The 14,916-nt window shown below is 44.5% G+C and overlaps 1 protein-coding gene across 1 annotated transcript in view; it reads right to left on the minus strand.

Annotated features, from left to right (window-relative positions):
- The window catches only part of mgat3b (beta-1,4-mannosyl-glycoprotein 4-beta-N-acetylglucosaminyltransferase b), a 31,856-nt gene that overhangs the window by 15,451 nt on the left and 1,489 nt on the right, over window positions 1-14,916 (minus strand). The gene's annotated exons all lie outside the window — the stretch shown is intronic.

Raw genomic sequence — 14,916 nt, forward strand, 5'->3', positions numbered from 1 at the left:
TGATTCAGATACAGAGCAAGGAGGATATTGATAATAGTCCTAATAATATGCTGCTTAATAGAAGACTGTAAACCTGAGCATTTGGGTTAGCTAACATTAGCTATCTAGATGGCAATACTGCGTAGCTTAGCCTACCTGGTGATTCGGTCAGGTAACGGTACAAGTCAAAGTAAGTGATGGCGGGCCACTCTCTGGGGTCAGTTTTTACACTGATTTTGGGACAGAAAAGGGACATGTAGTTTTTCTATGTATCTGGCTGTTTCTTCAAGCAGAATTATATTGAAATAACCTGATGTTGATGCTTTATGTTAAAGCGGTTCCAAGACATGGAGTCCCACAATTGTTTTTGTTTCAGTGCCTTTTGTATTTCATAGAACATTTTCCCCCAGATGATACGATGTCAGAGCTGGTTTATGAGGAGCCTGTCCACTTCCTATTCCTGCTGTAGTATTAAAATACGACTGCTAAATATCAGAAGGCACCTGCCGGAGAGTCCTCACTGAATGGGAGCAAATGGTGCTAAATGCTACTCGGCGAGGATTTCCCAAAGAAACCTTTCCTGTATGTTTCCTTTTCTTCTACTGTAAATTGGTTTTGGACAGCAGGATACAAGCATTTCTACTACTCCAGCTTGCTCACCAATCAGCACTCAGTAGCGCTCACTGGCATCCTATAGCCCCAATCCCGTTTGCTGTAGTAAAAAAGGAAATACACAGGTAATTTCTCTTTGCAATTCTTTGTGTAATACATGTAAGTGTTGAGAAACTATTTAAATATTTAGTTTTTAGCTGTTTAGCTCAATTCAGCATCATTCATTTTGGACTCTCTCGCGGACACCTCTAGCGTCTGACAAACCTAGAAGACATTACATAGTGGCGACTTTCCTCTCTAGAAGTTTTCTGGTGCTGTGTTCTATCTCTATCAGAAGTGTTTGTTGGTTTGTACTCAGTGAGTCATACAGATTTGAAACAATTCAGAAACGCTGTGGGCAGGACATTGGACCAGACTACAGAAATGTGTGGGGTTTTTTTATTTTTTTTTTATCATGGTTGCATAATATGCACATACTTAACAAAAATGCTTTTATCAGCAAATAAACAATTTCAAGTGATGATTCCAATAATCAGGAAAATGCTGAATATCAGCTCTGATCCATCAGGTTGATGACCGGTTGACTCCTAAACAGCCTAGTTATCCCAGGCTAACATGATCACAAACTACGGTTATCTCAGGCTAACATGATCACAAACTACAGTTATCCCAGGCTAACACTGTAAGAGACATTGTGCTTGGGCCACTAAGAATTTCTATTCATTTCAATTTATTAATGCTTTACCATGTGACACAAATATTAATGTGTTCTCTCTCTCTCTCTGTCTCTCTCTCTCTCTCTCTTTTAGTTCCCTCTTCCTCTCTCCTTTCTCTCAAACACCTGCAAGGTGGAGTAGTGTGATGACTCATAAGAGCTAACCGTTTCCAAGACATGTAGAAACTGGTGCAGAAACTTCAGCAAACCAGCTCATCAACACTATACCACTAACCTTAGGAAACCCCACTACCACCCCTCACTCCCCACCCCACACTGTGTACCGCTGTGTCTATCCTTAATCCATCTGTTACGATGACAAGTGTCTGAGTGTCATGTGACTCATTTCGTTGGTAGTGTTTATATTTTATGGATGGAGGTCGTGGAGCTGTGTGTTTGTGTGTGACTGTGTGTCGTATTAACAGAGCTGCTGTTCAAAGGTACAGGCTCCGTCTTAATCTGCTGTGTCTGTCCCTTTCTCTCTCTGACACACACACACACACACACACACACACCCCCAGGAGAAACTTCAGACACGTTTTGCCAACCCAAGCCAACAGGCAGAATGCGAACATGTAAACATATGCACCATATGTAAATGAGGTGTGACAAGGGCAACGAGTGCAAACTAACCCAAGCTGCCACATTCACACTATTAACATGGACATACTTTGTTGGGGTTTCTCCACCTCGCACGCACCAATGTGACTGAAGGGGTTTTGCTGAGAAAACTTGCGTCTCAGATTAGCAGAGATTAGCTAGTCCTGGTTGGCGTAGCAGCCGATGTAGGTTTCCGGTGGTTGTGTCGTCTTCGCCCTTATTGTCGTTGCGAGGAATGTTTGGTTGTTTGGAGGTTGAGTGTTGAACTTGGCTTGCAGAATTGGGCTAGCATCGACCTGCGCGCAAGAAACGCTCATTTCACACTTCTGACCCAGCCCAACAAACTTGGGAATGTATAAATGTGGAAAAAAAACCTGATGATGAGCAGATAGCCATGAATGGTAGGAAAGAGAGTGATGAAGACAATAAGCATTTAAACACATAGATAAGTAAAGAACAAAACAGATACAGAATGGGAGAGAGAGAACGAGCACGAGGAGGAGAAAGAAATGGGACAGGGTTCCGGAAAGGATGGCAAACATCAACCTGGCCGGGAAAAGGGGACAAAAGAAGGAAAGGAGGATGGCACGATAACGAGGGGAAATGTGGTCAGACAGCAGACATTAATCCGGTTATATAAACCACCTACAAAGAGCAAACGGAATGACAAGGGAGAATCAGTGAACCAGAGAGAATGAGGGAGAGAGAGGCCCAGTGTTTTGTGACCGTTCATGCGATAGAACCGGTCTTTGTTTGGATCAGAAACGGGCCACAGAGGAGACCTTTGCACTGTGAAGGAATATGAACTTTCTGCTGTGTGGGGTCAGGTGCAGCGCAGGGGCGGGATACACACAGCACAGAAGGGGACGTGCATGATCGCACGGGCTGTACACCTGGGGTCGGAAAAGTGCATTTTAGCCCACGTCCTTATGCATACTGAAATAAGGAAGTTAGTGGAGTTCCATTTTTTCTCAACACATTTTTGTGATGACAGAAACCAAGTTCATATTCTGTTGATGCTTTTGAAATCAAATATTACTGAGAAAAATAAATGCGGTCTGAGCAAATAATCGTGATCAATTATGTAGTGATCGTGAGAGGTCTACACAAGTGACCTTTTCATACACACAGCAAGTTCTCCAAGAAACACACCTGAACGTATGAACATAGCTCATTCACATAGCCTGAGTGAGCTTTGTTTTGTCAGACATTTAACTCTCTCGACTATGGCACACACACACAGCTTGTACTCTCTGCACTGGTGGTGGGAGTAAATAAGTTGCTTATTTGTTTGCACGAGTTTAAACCTCTTTATAGCAACGTGCCACAACCACGCGTCCTTTGCGTTTTGAGCAACCTGGTTTAGGCTCAAGAAAGCTATGCTTAGTGTTTATGTAGTACTGTCAGCATGAGAACATCATGAGAACATACCGGGTACAGTGGAGTAATTCCATACAGCCAATACACTGCTGCTGTTTTACAAATAACCACAAATGCCATAACCAAAATAAACGTGTGAAAACAAACTGCACTATAGAGCTCATCACAACCTTATTGCACTGGATACAGACTGAATCAGGGCCACCAATATCCTTTAAAAGATGAAACAAAGCCTTCTGTGGATATCATCACAATGTTAGTGTGTTAACATTGAACCACTTTTAACATATTTGGCACAGAATATAAGGATACACTTTCAAGCCCTTCACTTCTGTATGTTCAGCAGAAGAGCCCAAAAGAAGGATCATCTTCAGCGCTAAAAAGCTATTTCCTGCTAGATAACAGCCCATTTTCTCAATCGGAGTGTTCAGAGTGTTTCAGTGTCGCTTGGGTGACGTGACTCCTGAAAGCCAGGCTTGGAGCAGGAGCAGGTCGCAGGAGGCCAGGGCACCACCCCCATCCTGGGAAACCCTGTCCACGCAGCTGTGGACGGACCGGGCAGGCATCTTGGTGCTCGCATCGTCTTGTTTGGAGCTAGTGTGTTAATCTGCCCGCTCTACTGCAGATCTCTGCCCTCAGGGGTGGGAGAAAATTATTGTTACCATTCCCTCCGCTCTTGTATATTTGGTTGAATGCAGGAGTTGTGTAGGGCAAAGCCTAACCTGTGTAGTGCCAGGACCATCAAATACTCCCTCTGTCTCTCACATTGTCTCTCTCTGTCTACCTGGGAACTATAATTCATGAATTATATTTTGCAATCAGGCCCAGCAAGTTATAGATTTACCCTGAAGTGCACAGTCAATGTCTCCACATTGGGCTGTGGGTACATAAGTTTAGACTAAACTGTTGTTTAAAAAGCTGACACTGTCAAAATGTCACGTGTAGCTGTAGTCATATGACACAAGTTTAAAGGCTCTTAAGAGACTTTTCGCAGTGTTTGGCGAAAATTTTGGTGGTTTTAGAAAGCCTCTACCCCGGCCTCGTGCAGTGCTTCTCTAGTTACTCGGTTCCTAGTGGTGATCTGCTAAAATGGCTCTGTCACCATTGCCAAATGTAATTGGCTGATTAATTTTCCCATGAATATTGCATATGGAGAGGCCATTTTGAGCAATATAGCTTCCCAAGGGATGGAGAAGAGTTACCTCATCTGTAGTGACTCTGAAACACAAGACACACAATGTTGCAACTCACCAAGAAGAGGATTCAAGGACACACACATACAGTGCCAGAAGGAAACCAAAACGTGTATGAAGCTGTGACAGATGCAAAGCCAAAATGTACTAAAAGAAAAAAATATATGCATGAACTGCTAACAGCTCTTCTGCACCACCATCACAGTGTTTACGAAGAAGCCTGTTAATACATGAAAAACATACCGCCATTTCTGAAAAAACCTATTAATTCACTAACCATCCCCCGCCATAACGTTTACGAAGAAATTGTTAGTATAATGAAAAACATAATGGCCTTTAAGAAGAAATCTGTCAAAACTCTCCCTCTCTCTCTGTCTTACGAATGTGATCCATCGGTGTGCTGAAACACCCGCCTCTCTCAGCAGGAGAGGAGGGTACCGGAGACAGGAGACTCAAGTTTGACCCAAGCAGTTAAGAATAAGCCTCTTCCTCTCCATCTCTCCTTCCTGTTTTCTTTTTCCTCCCACCATCTCCACCCATGTACCATCTCTCTTCCGCCATCTCTCCATTCTGCCACCGATGTCAGAGCTTCTTAGTCGGTGGCTCCCTCTGAAACAACTTCTCAGATGGTGTTCCGGACCCTCCACAGCTGAACCAACTTTCCCAGCCTGGCCAAAGGTCCGCACCACTGCCCAGGCTAGTGTTTTCCCTGCTCCAGGACGTCTCCCATGGGGTCCGGTGATCAGTTAACATGCAGAATCACCGCTGTGTGATGGGGGGAGGGGGGGTTGTTTGTGCGTGGAAGTGAGGTAATGCCACAATGGATAAATTTTAACCATGTCAGAGCTGTGGTCTCAGTCACCGTGTGTAATGAGAACATCAGCTTACTACTATGCCATGTTGTTCCGTTAAAGTGGTTAAAAATGAGCCGAGAGAGACAGAGGCAGATATGAAAGTTGAACTAAAACTTTTTCAGTTGAATTTCAAATACAACCACAGGGTAACATGTTCAACAATACCAATGTTTCCTGTCAGCAGTGATACACATCACAGTGTCAGCATGACTTTTTTCATTATCTTTACATAACACCCATCATCAGCATGCAGGGAGCTTCTCCATTTTACAGATGCAGTTGATGGCCCTTGATTTTTTCCATACAACAGCTCATAATCTGCTCCATCATATGTCAACCAGAGCTGATGATAAAGAATCACACTCGGTGTGTGAGTTCTCTGTTCAGCCGCCTACACTGAGCCCAAAAATTTCGACTGAATCGGAGATCTAGCTGTGACACTCTGAGAACAAGAGGGTGTTTGTGTATTTGCGCAAAGTGTGAGAACAGGGATGCAAGCACGTCAGTTTATGAGTGGATACAAGTGGAAATGTGTGTGTGTGTGTGTGTGTGTGCGTGCGTGCCTGTGTGAGTGTGTGGGTGTATGTGAAAAGAGCTGGCCATTGGTTGTGGCATTTTGTATCTGTTGGGTTACTGTGAAAGAGTAAGTTGGTGTCTGTTTGTGTGTGTGTGTGTGTTTATCACGCGTACATTTGTCATCGGCTATCTTTATTCTGAATCATGCTTAGCAGTTGGTGCCAGTGCGTGCCAACAAAGCTTGTACCATGCCAAAGAGATTTTGCCATGCCAGCTCTGGAAGTGAAGGAACAGAGCAATGCCAGCTCCAGTGCCCCAAATGCGAAAACGGGGCACAGGATGCGTACACGCACGCAACTGTGTGTGTAGGCCAACGAGGCAACTCTGAAAGAGGCCAACAACAGCACGCCTGCCCCCCGCATAGCTGACGGCCCACCTGGACCCGATCACGCGTAGCATCTGTGCCTGTCACTACGGCAACGCATGTCAGCCGCTGCCCCGTGGTCAGGCAGGTCCTGGACCCAGGAGCTGTCTACATGTGTGTGTTTGTTCTAAGTCTGCCTATCTGTCTTCTAACTGCCACTATGGACATAGTTGTACAATGAAGCCCATTCTCTTGGCTTGCTGGCGTGGCCAAGCTCGAATATCTCGTCCAATCACAGCTCCCCTCTGTCCATACAACAGGCTCCTTCTCTCCCGTAATTTAGCCTATCACACAGAGCCTCTCCATCTCGCCTACCTTTTCCATTCTACCTCAGGTCTTTCCTTGACTTTTTGCTGAAGCTTATTTGATGTGAAAAACTATGGCGGGGGGGAAAAAAAAAGGTTTATCAACAAACCAGACGTGCTGAGATAAAGCAGTAATATTCATCACCCTGGACCATGCAGGACAGCGAAGGTTTCAACATGCATATCTCTGGCTTCTTCATTCCCACTCTCCTAATGCCCTTCCTACTGTATGCTGAAAACAAAACTAGCCTAGGGGATTGGCGCAGTGTCATTTTCCCAAAACAGAAGGGTCTGCCAGCCTTACCTGGTATTCCCATTATCCTCAACAACAGCCTCTAGCACGACACAGCCACCCTGAATTGTTTTGTGAAAAATGACACTGTCCTCCTGTTTCCACAGGACAGCGTTGACCCAGGATCAGCCCCTCGCCCTTCCACACTCACCTTAATCATCAACCCTAACAGGCAAAGCCGACCTGGGAACAGGGGCCCCTCTCAGGTGTCCCCTGGCAAAGCACGGAGTCGTGGATCTGCGGCATTACGCGAGGTGCTGACGGATGTTCCGGTAGGGTGTGCGGAGAGAGTGCAGCTTCAGGCCCGAAGAAAATACAGAATGAGGTGGCAGGCCAGAGATGGAGCCGTTATTCCTCGGCACTGCAGGTGGCTTATAGAAACCCAGCTGAGATCAACTGATGATGTCTTAATAGCTCTGTGTGGTAAGAGGCCCACAGCGGGGCCACTTTCACTTTTCGTAAAGTGGAGAAGCGACGGATGTACTAATAGAGCTGGCACCAGAAGACCTACGAGTCAACAGAACCTCCGCTGACGATAAACAGAGGCGAGCAGAAACATCAACCGCGTACGTTACTGCAGCACTTAACCTTTAGGTGTGATTCTTGTATTTAAAATAAAGAAAAACACACACACACACACACACACACACACAGCAAATGAACAAACAAAATTGTAAAAAAATAAATAAATCAATTCTCACGTTATCAAACGTAGTTTTTAGGCTCTCTCATCACTACCCATGCCAGTCAGAGGAAGAAATACCAGAGGGCTCCATATAAACCTATAATACCCAGAAATCTGTAACATTACCCTTATGAAGACCATAGTTTAGCTGAAGAACCTCTTGGCAGAAGTGGCCTCTGCTTGTGCTGAATGGACTGAATTCCACATTCATGTTTGGGAGGCACGTACTAAATGTACCGAACTTGAGAGGTACGTACTGAACGCATAGACGCTCCACCTAAATGCTGCCATGAAACGCTGCTCCACCTGAATGCATAGACGCTCCACCTAAAAGCTACCACGCTGCAGTGAGACTCAGAGAGCCGTCACCGCGGGTCGAGGTGCACGGTCAGGTCCTAGCCGCATCCTGACCTATTTGGAGCTGATGAAGGACCTCAACCCAAAACAGCCTGTTTCTGCTGAGCACGGTGGTACTACAGTAATCGCTCCAACCCAATAAGAACAAGAGTCAAACTGAGAGATTCTCTGCCGTGGGGTCAACTCGAGGCCAAGCGGAGGCATCTGGGCGGCCCTGTGTTACACAGGCAGAAAGAGAGAGAGAGAGCGAGAGCACCAAGCGAGGGATGCGCAGTGGCTCAAACAAAGGAGCGAGCAGAAAAAGCCATATAAGGAGGCGGTCTGAAGAGGGACAGCATTCAGTGCTGATAGGGCTGGGCTGGTACACTACACAACTGTTTCGCACAGACTTGGTCTCCAGTGCTGCAACAGTAGCTGGTTACTTGGCAGTATTACGAATGACTGCTATGGTTGCAATATCGGGGTGCTGTTCTCCCTGTCAGGGGCTGCTGTCAGGGGTGCTGGCATGTGCTGCTCTTGTGCAAGGTTTTCACGGCTTGGAAGTCATGCCCAGCCCTCAGGAACACACAGGCCACCAATCCATGGAGAATAACAACAGTAAGGAACAAGCGTACACACACGAGTAATTTGAAACAGATTATGCACGTTATTGAAGGAGTGCAAGGAAAATAACTATCCATTACAAATAAGGTGGATGCCATATTTCCAGGGTTTATTAAAATAAAATAAAAAAAAAAAAAGACAGAATAGCTAAGTGCATATTTCAGAATTAACTGGCAAACATCTTGTTTTAAATAAAAATCCCTGTAACTGCCCCTTTGATTCAACAAATCATAGCACACACGTAAGTCTGTTTGTGTGAACTGTAAAGCGACCTTGGGTTCCTTGAAAGGCGCTATATGAATATAACTTCATTCATTCATTCATTCACATAAAATATTAGACTGGACCCAGTGCCCCTTCTTTAGGACCTAATCATCCTTTACCCTCTTTAGCACCTGCTAGGGTCACTGAACCAACTTCAAGGTCTTGATTTTCAGATAATTACATCACCTGGGGAGAGAGGGGCACCAGACTAGAGGTCTATGGGCAATCCCAATCAGTCGTTTTCTTCTAGCTAGTTGGTCACATGTCGGGTTTGCTGTCTTCTTCTGACGTGGGAAACCTATCGCACTTGACTCAGAAACCAACCTGTTCTGAATCCCAGCATTTCTGTGAAATTGATGAATTGCTTAGACTAAGAGCCCTGTGATTCACCCACTAATAGCTTGCATCAGGGGTTAAAAATGTTTATAGCAGCTTAAACAAATAGTAATTATAAGAGCTGTGCAGTATAAAAAGGGTGGCTTGCAGACTTGTAGGTTAGCATCACTTTAGTTTTATAAAATGCAATGACCCCTAGCTAATCACTTCCTGTCTGCCCCATGGTCAACAGACAATTACTGAGGTTCATTGTCAAGACCCCCATCCTAGTTGAATGCTGTTACTCAGGTCTGTTACTTATGTCTTACAAAATACTTTTAAACAGTCTTTTTCACCTAGCTTGAGTCCTTGGTGTGACTTTATAAAGAGGAATTTGGTTCTTGTAGGTGTTTGTTAGGGCTGCAATGTCTATTTAAACCGAAGTGACTGAGAAAACTAACCAAAGGTATGCTTTTTGTCTCAGCTTGTCTGGAAAAAAAATCAGCACGGAAAACCACAATAGCACAACAATCATCCAACTATGTCTTGCAGTTACAAAATGAAGTGACTCATTTTTCTCCACTTTGCCTTAACACAACATAGAAACACAAAGGGACTGTAAACGCAGTTAATTTATTCAAACGTCTAAGCTAGTCAAGGCTGTATCACAGACTCACAAACACATGCACACACAGACCATGCGAACCGAGATCCAGACAAAAGCAATTTTGGCAACAGTCTGAAATAACATATCTCTCATAAAGAGGGCCTCCTCACCAACACTCACAAATATGTGAGGGGGTGTTGAACTTGATACATCTTTTATTTGAAGACAAACACAGTCCTTTTGCTCTAACTGGTCCTGCTCAGTGGCAGTACAGTGAGGCCAGTGTGCTGGTCAGTGCAGAACTGTGTGGGGGGGGGGGGTTTAATGCGATATCCCTCTTTACAGTGCTTACTTGTTTCTCTGAAGGAACAGACTTGTGGCTTGAACTGAACAGAACAAAAGTTTTAAAAAGAGAACCCAAAACACAGTAGCAGCTCTGAAACATGCCACACCAGACTGGTGCCATGATTTGAGATGCACCTTCTCTATTTTTGCCACACTCCTGACCACATTCATTGTGTTCTCAACTGCCAAACCTGCAGGAAAACACTTGCACGAGTGCAGCTTTTGACACAGGATTCAGTTCTGACAACAATCCAATTTCTTTGTTAAATGAATAAATGAAGAAACTGTTTGTTTAGACTGCTTATGTGTATTCATGCATACAACATAACTTTCTGTTTACTTGTCAGAATATTAATTTCCATACTGCATACTTGCATCACATTGCAGAGGGCTTTGCTGGGACAAGTAGAAATAGATAAGTTTTAGGTTCTGCTGGGTAATCAGCAGATTAATTCCATATTAATTCCACCTCCTGGCTGTCGTTAACTAGCAAAGCCAAGCGGCTGAAACAAAATTCTTTGGAGTATACTAGAGCTATTGTATATGGAGGCAAAGGATATATAGTGAAGCCCCAACCAGAGGACTGTTGCATGGAGCTAGGTTCTCTAGAAGGAAAGTTTCCATTTAACTTAAAGAGATTCCAGCAAAAGTGAAATTAAGTTCCAAACCACATGATATAAGGACTGTGATCTCTGTTAGAGTTTATAAGCGCGCGCGCGCACACACACACACACACATTCGATGTGCTATGCATATATACTATACAAATAGCAACACTGAATTTAGACTTAAATAATTTTGGACTTAAATTGGTAAGCATGCAGCTGCATGTCTTTCTGTGCATGTTATGTTCTACCAATCAGGCTTGACTTAGTTGTGTGGTGAAACTGTACTGGATCCAGACACCGATGGCAAAATCATTCATCAAACCTGTGCAATATTTAGTAGTAAGCATGATTCAGAAAATTGATCCCAAATGGGTTAGTAACTCTGACTGAAGCAAACAGTGTTGCTATCTTTGGAGAACTTTGAGTATTGAGAGGAAGAACCTACAGTTTACACTATTTTGATGCAGTTTTGGCAAAATATTGAGATGGCGGGATGATTTTTGTGGTGCCAGGAAAGTGTAAAAAGTCTAGTGGGAAGTAGAAGTAGAAATCCAGTGTTCCATTGTGGGTAAAACTGCCAAATGTAGACCTTTTCACTCAGTGGCGAATAAAGTCCATTGAGTGGGTGCTACCTTTCGTGAGTGTGGGAGTCAATGAGTGTGAATTGGTCTTCATGCCCCAGGCAGCCTAGAACTTGGTGGAGAATCCCATCGACACGTCTGTGGCTCTCCCTCTCTGTGCCCCTCCTCCTGTCCTCGTCCCTGGTTACGGCAGGCCAGACCATAGCAGACAGCTGTCTGGCACAGAAGCCTTGCAGCTGCCCGCTCTCTCTTCCTCTCCCCCCACCTCTCCAGGGAGCGTAGCGTCCGCCGAAGTGTGCCGGCCGGGAGGAGGGAGCCCAACTCGAGGTCCACGCTGAATTTGCTATCCGGATCCTATACTGCTTTGAACTGCGGGATCCATGGACATGACCCGCAAGTTCGAGGCAAAAGATTCTCTGTCACACACGCGTGCGTATATACACAGGCACACACAGACACACACACACACACACACACACACACACACACACACACACACACACACACACACACACACACACACACACACACACACACACACACACACACACACACACACACACACACACACACACACACACCAGAAGGGACATGCCAGTTTGTCTTCGGCAAAATAAAAGCCAGTGACCGACTCTGTGTTCCTCTCTACTGATTTGGACAGAAAAAATATTTGGGGGGCTTTAGACAAAAGGGACTTAGAAACATGAGAGGACTGGAAGGGCAAAAAAAAATATGCAGGTATGAATAATGTTTTTAGATTGCTTTGGATCCAGTTCAGGAGAAAGACAGTTAAACTCAGACACCTGCAATGTCATTTTGTCCTCACAATATAGTTACCGCTTGGTATGCTCCTCTTCCCCGGCCTGTATTTACATGTCACCCCTCTGACAGGGCGTAAATGGAACGTCCCATCATCCATCTCTCCCCTCCCTGACACATTCACAGAGGTCAAAAACAGGTCAGTGCCATTTTCCCCAGGTTATGTGTGTCCAGTAAGGTGACACTGGCAGGACAAAAGGCAGCACGTAGAGGGGAAGTCACAGTGCTGGCAGCAGTCTTGCAAGCCAGGTCTTCTGTTGCGCCCTGACAGAGTGGCTGTGTGTGTTTGTGCGTGTCTATAAAAGTGTGTGTCTATAAAAGTGTCTGGTGCCTTAAATAGAGACAGCAGAGACGAGCTTTAGCTGCTGGAGGTGTTCCATCAACTCAGGAAAGCCTAGACAATAATAATCGCACTCCATGAAGGGGGAAAAAGTAATTAAACAACTGCAAAAAATACAGAAGAACCCAAACACACAGGTTAAGGGTGAATACTGCAGACCTCATTTCTGAATTCCAAGTACATGACGGCAAAATCCAAGATGCTAAACTACACAACAAGGGAGCAGTTTGACCAAACTGCTACTATCAATAATAACAGAGGAATGCTAGCAGCACTCAAGTAGCAACTGCAAATTGTGTTATGCTAATTAAAAACAAAGATCTTTCACTTCTTATTAAGCATGCTGACATGCCAGCTACAATTGGTTTATTGACATAAAAAAAAAAACCCCAGGCAGAACAAAGTTTTAATTAACATGTAATCAAACAGCTTCGACCTTGCTAACATATCAGACCATATGATCTTTTCAACAGCTTGGTCTTTTACCCATTGTTCAGTAAAACCAGGGATTCAAGAATTAATAAAAGACTTCTAGAATGCCTGTGTTGCCTCAGTATTGTAAGCTCTGGCGGGGGAAATCTCTTCTGAGCTCAACAAGACTCTTAGAAGTCTACACCATCTGTAGCCCAGACTCCCATCGGCCACGACATTAAGCGCTGCTGAGCAAGACAAGGAAAATCAAAATCACAGTTAATCAAAAACGGCTTCTCTGGGACCTGGTGTACCTGCGTGCTCTTATGCAACATTCCCATCAGGAGAGATCTGCTGGGGAGGGGGCTGACGTCCACTCTGTACACAAACATTCTTTAACGGAGTGGACAGCTGTATGTACACACTGATCTTGGAGCAGTTTTGTCTTTTATATGATAATTATTCCATTAACATGGACTGGAAGGCAATGTCCCAAAAGTTGTCTCATCAGATTCAGATGCGCAGGCAGACCAGAGCTCATTGAGAGAGATCGAGCGAGTGAGTGAGTGAGTGTGTCTGGTGAGGGGTAAGGTTCCAGTGCCATTCCACCACAGGGCATCAAACACCACACGAGAAATCGGCTTCGTTGCTCACATCGTGGCAGAGTTGGATGGCACCTTTCCCTCCCTCCCTCCTTTCCCCTCTTTCATTTATTTCTGGGGAAAGATGTTCCTGTATTATGCACTGTGACTCTGAGTACATACCTAAGGGTAAAGAGGAAAAGCAGAAGAGGTTGGAGAGAGAGAAAGAGGGAGAGAGAGATTCAGAGAAAAAGAAGTGGGCGAGATCTTGCCAGAGGGTGTGTCAGTGACAGATGTCACATCAGAGATGTGGGAGAACTGCTAGTCAGTCCTGTGCCAAGCACTGCACCCCAGGCCACGAGCTAGGCACCGATGGACGAAGAGCATGATCGCTTCCCAGCAGTCACTGGAAGTTAATGAGACATCTGAGGGGGCCATTTTCGTAGTTTGCAGAACCAAATTCTGCATTTGCCAGGACTGGATAGAAACTTTTCACCAGAATTTCCAAGATACCATTGTTAAAACGGTCAACCACATGATAGCTGCGGCTACAGGAAATGCACCAAATTAGAACAAGCTCCATAAAGTGCAATCCAACTGATTCAAACTGTCAGGCTGTTATTGAGTTGACACAGGTGTGTTAGAGGTAAAAAGATAGTACACTGAGTTGAACTACAACCCTGTAGCACCTGACAGCCTGGAATCCTACAGCTCCAGACAAATGTCACCTCCATGGTTTCTGAAACTTCTAACCAGGAAATGTTTTAACAATGATTTCTGTTAATCTATTTTCTCACTAGATTAATTGGTACCTCAAACTTTCTCAACCAGTTTCAACTTTGATTTCTTTGCATTCCACACGCTAGAGTAATAATAATTCAGTCAGGAGCTGATGTGTACCTCTAAAAGTCTGTTTACACCTTACATTAACATGATCTGATCACATTCAGATTTCACTTGACAGCATGAAAAAACTGGTGCGAGTTGCACTGCGATCAGATCACATTAACACTATTAGCAAAAATGTTTCATTTTCCTACCTATAGACACGAGTTTCATCAACCTTTCTTGGGAAACACTTCTGCCTGGCACGGAGATTCCGGCCCCCTCAGGGGCTTTGCCCAACCCGTCTGCTGTTCACTGTAGATACTTTCTTCCTATACTTGACAATGTATAATACCCTTGTAATAGCCCTTGAGGAACGATGTTTACAGTACTTTCAGGAAGGAAAATGCAAATGTGTAGGTTGGTGTGCTTTTTTACGCAGAGAAAGTAAGATCAGATCTCACCTTGTCACAGCAGGGATGCAAAGCAGATACAATCCATAGCCTTATTGTTAAGTGACTACCAAACCCCACATCAGCCTAGTGGATTATCTTGTGAAGTACATACAGCACAGACCTATGTACAGGTCACCCTTTACCTTGCCTTTAAGTAGTGACTAATGACTAATTGTTACCTTTAGAAAGACATTAATACACATTCCAATGGTGTTTCTAATAAACTGAAATTACAGTGACCAAAAATCAT

The sequence above is a fragment of the Electrophorus electricus genome, chromosome 1 (assembly GCF_013358815.1).
Source record: "Electrophorus electricus isolate fEleEle1 chromosome 1, fEleEle1.pri, whole genome shotgun sequence".
Lineage (NCBI taxonomy): Eukaryota > Metazoa > Chordata > Actinopteri > Gymnotiformes > Gymnotidae > Electrophorus > Electrophorus electricus.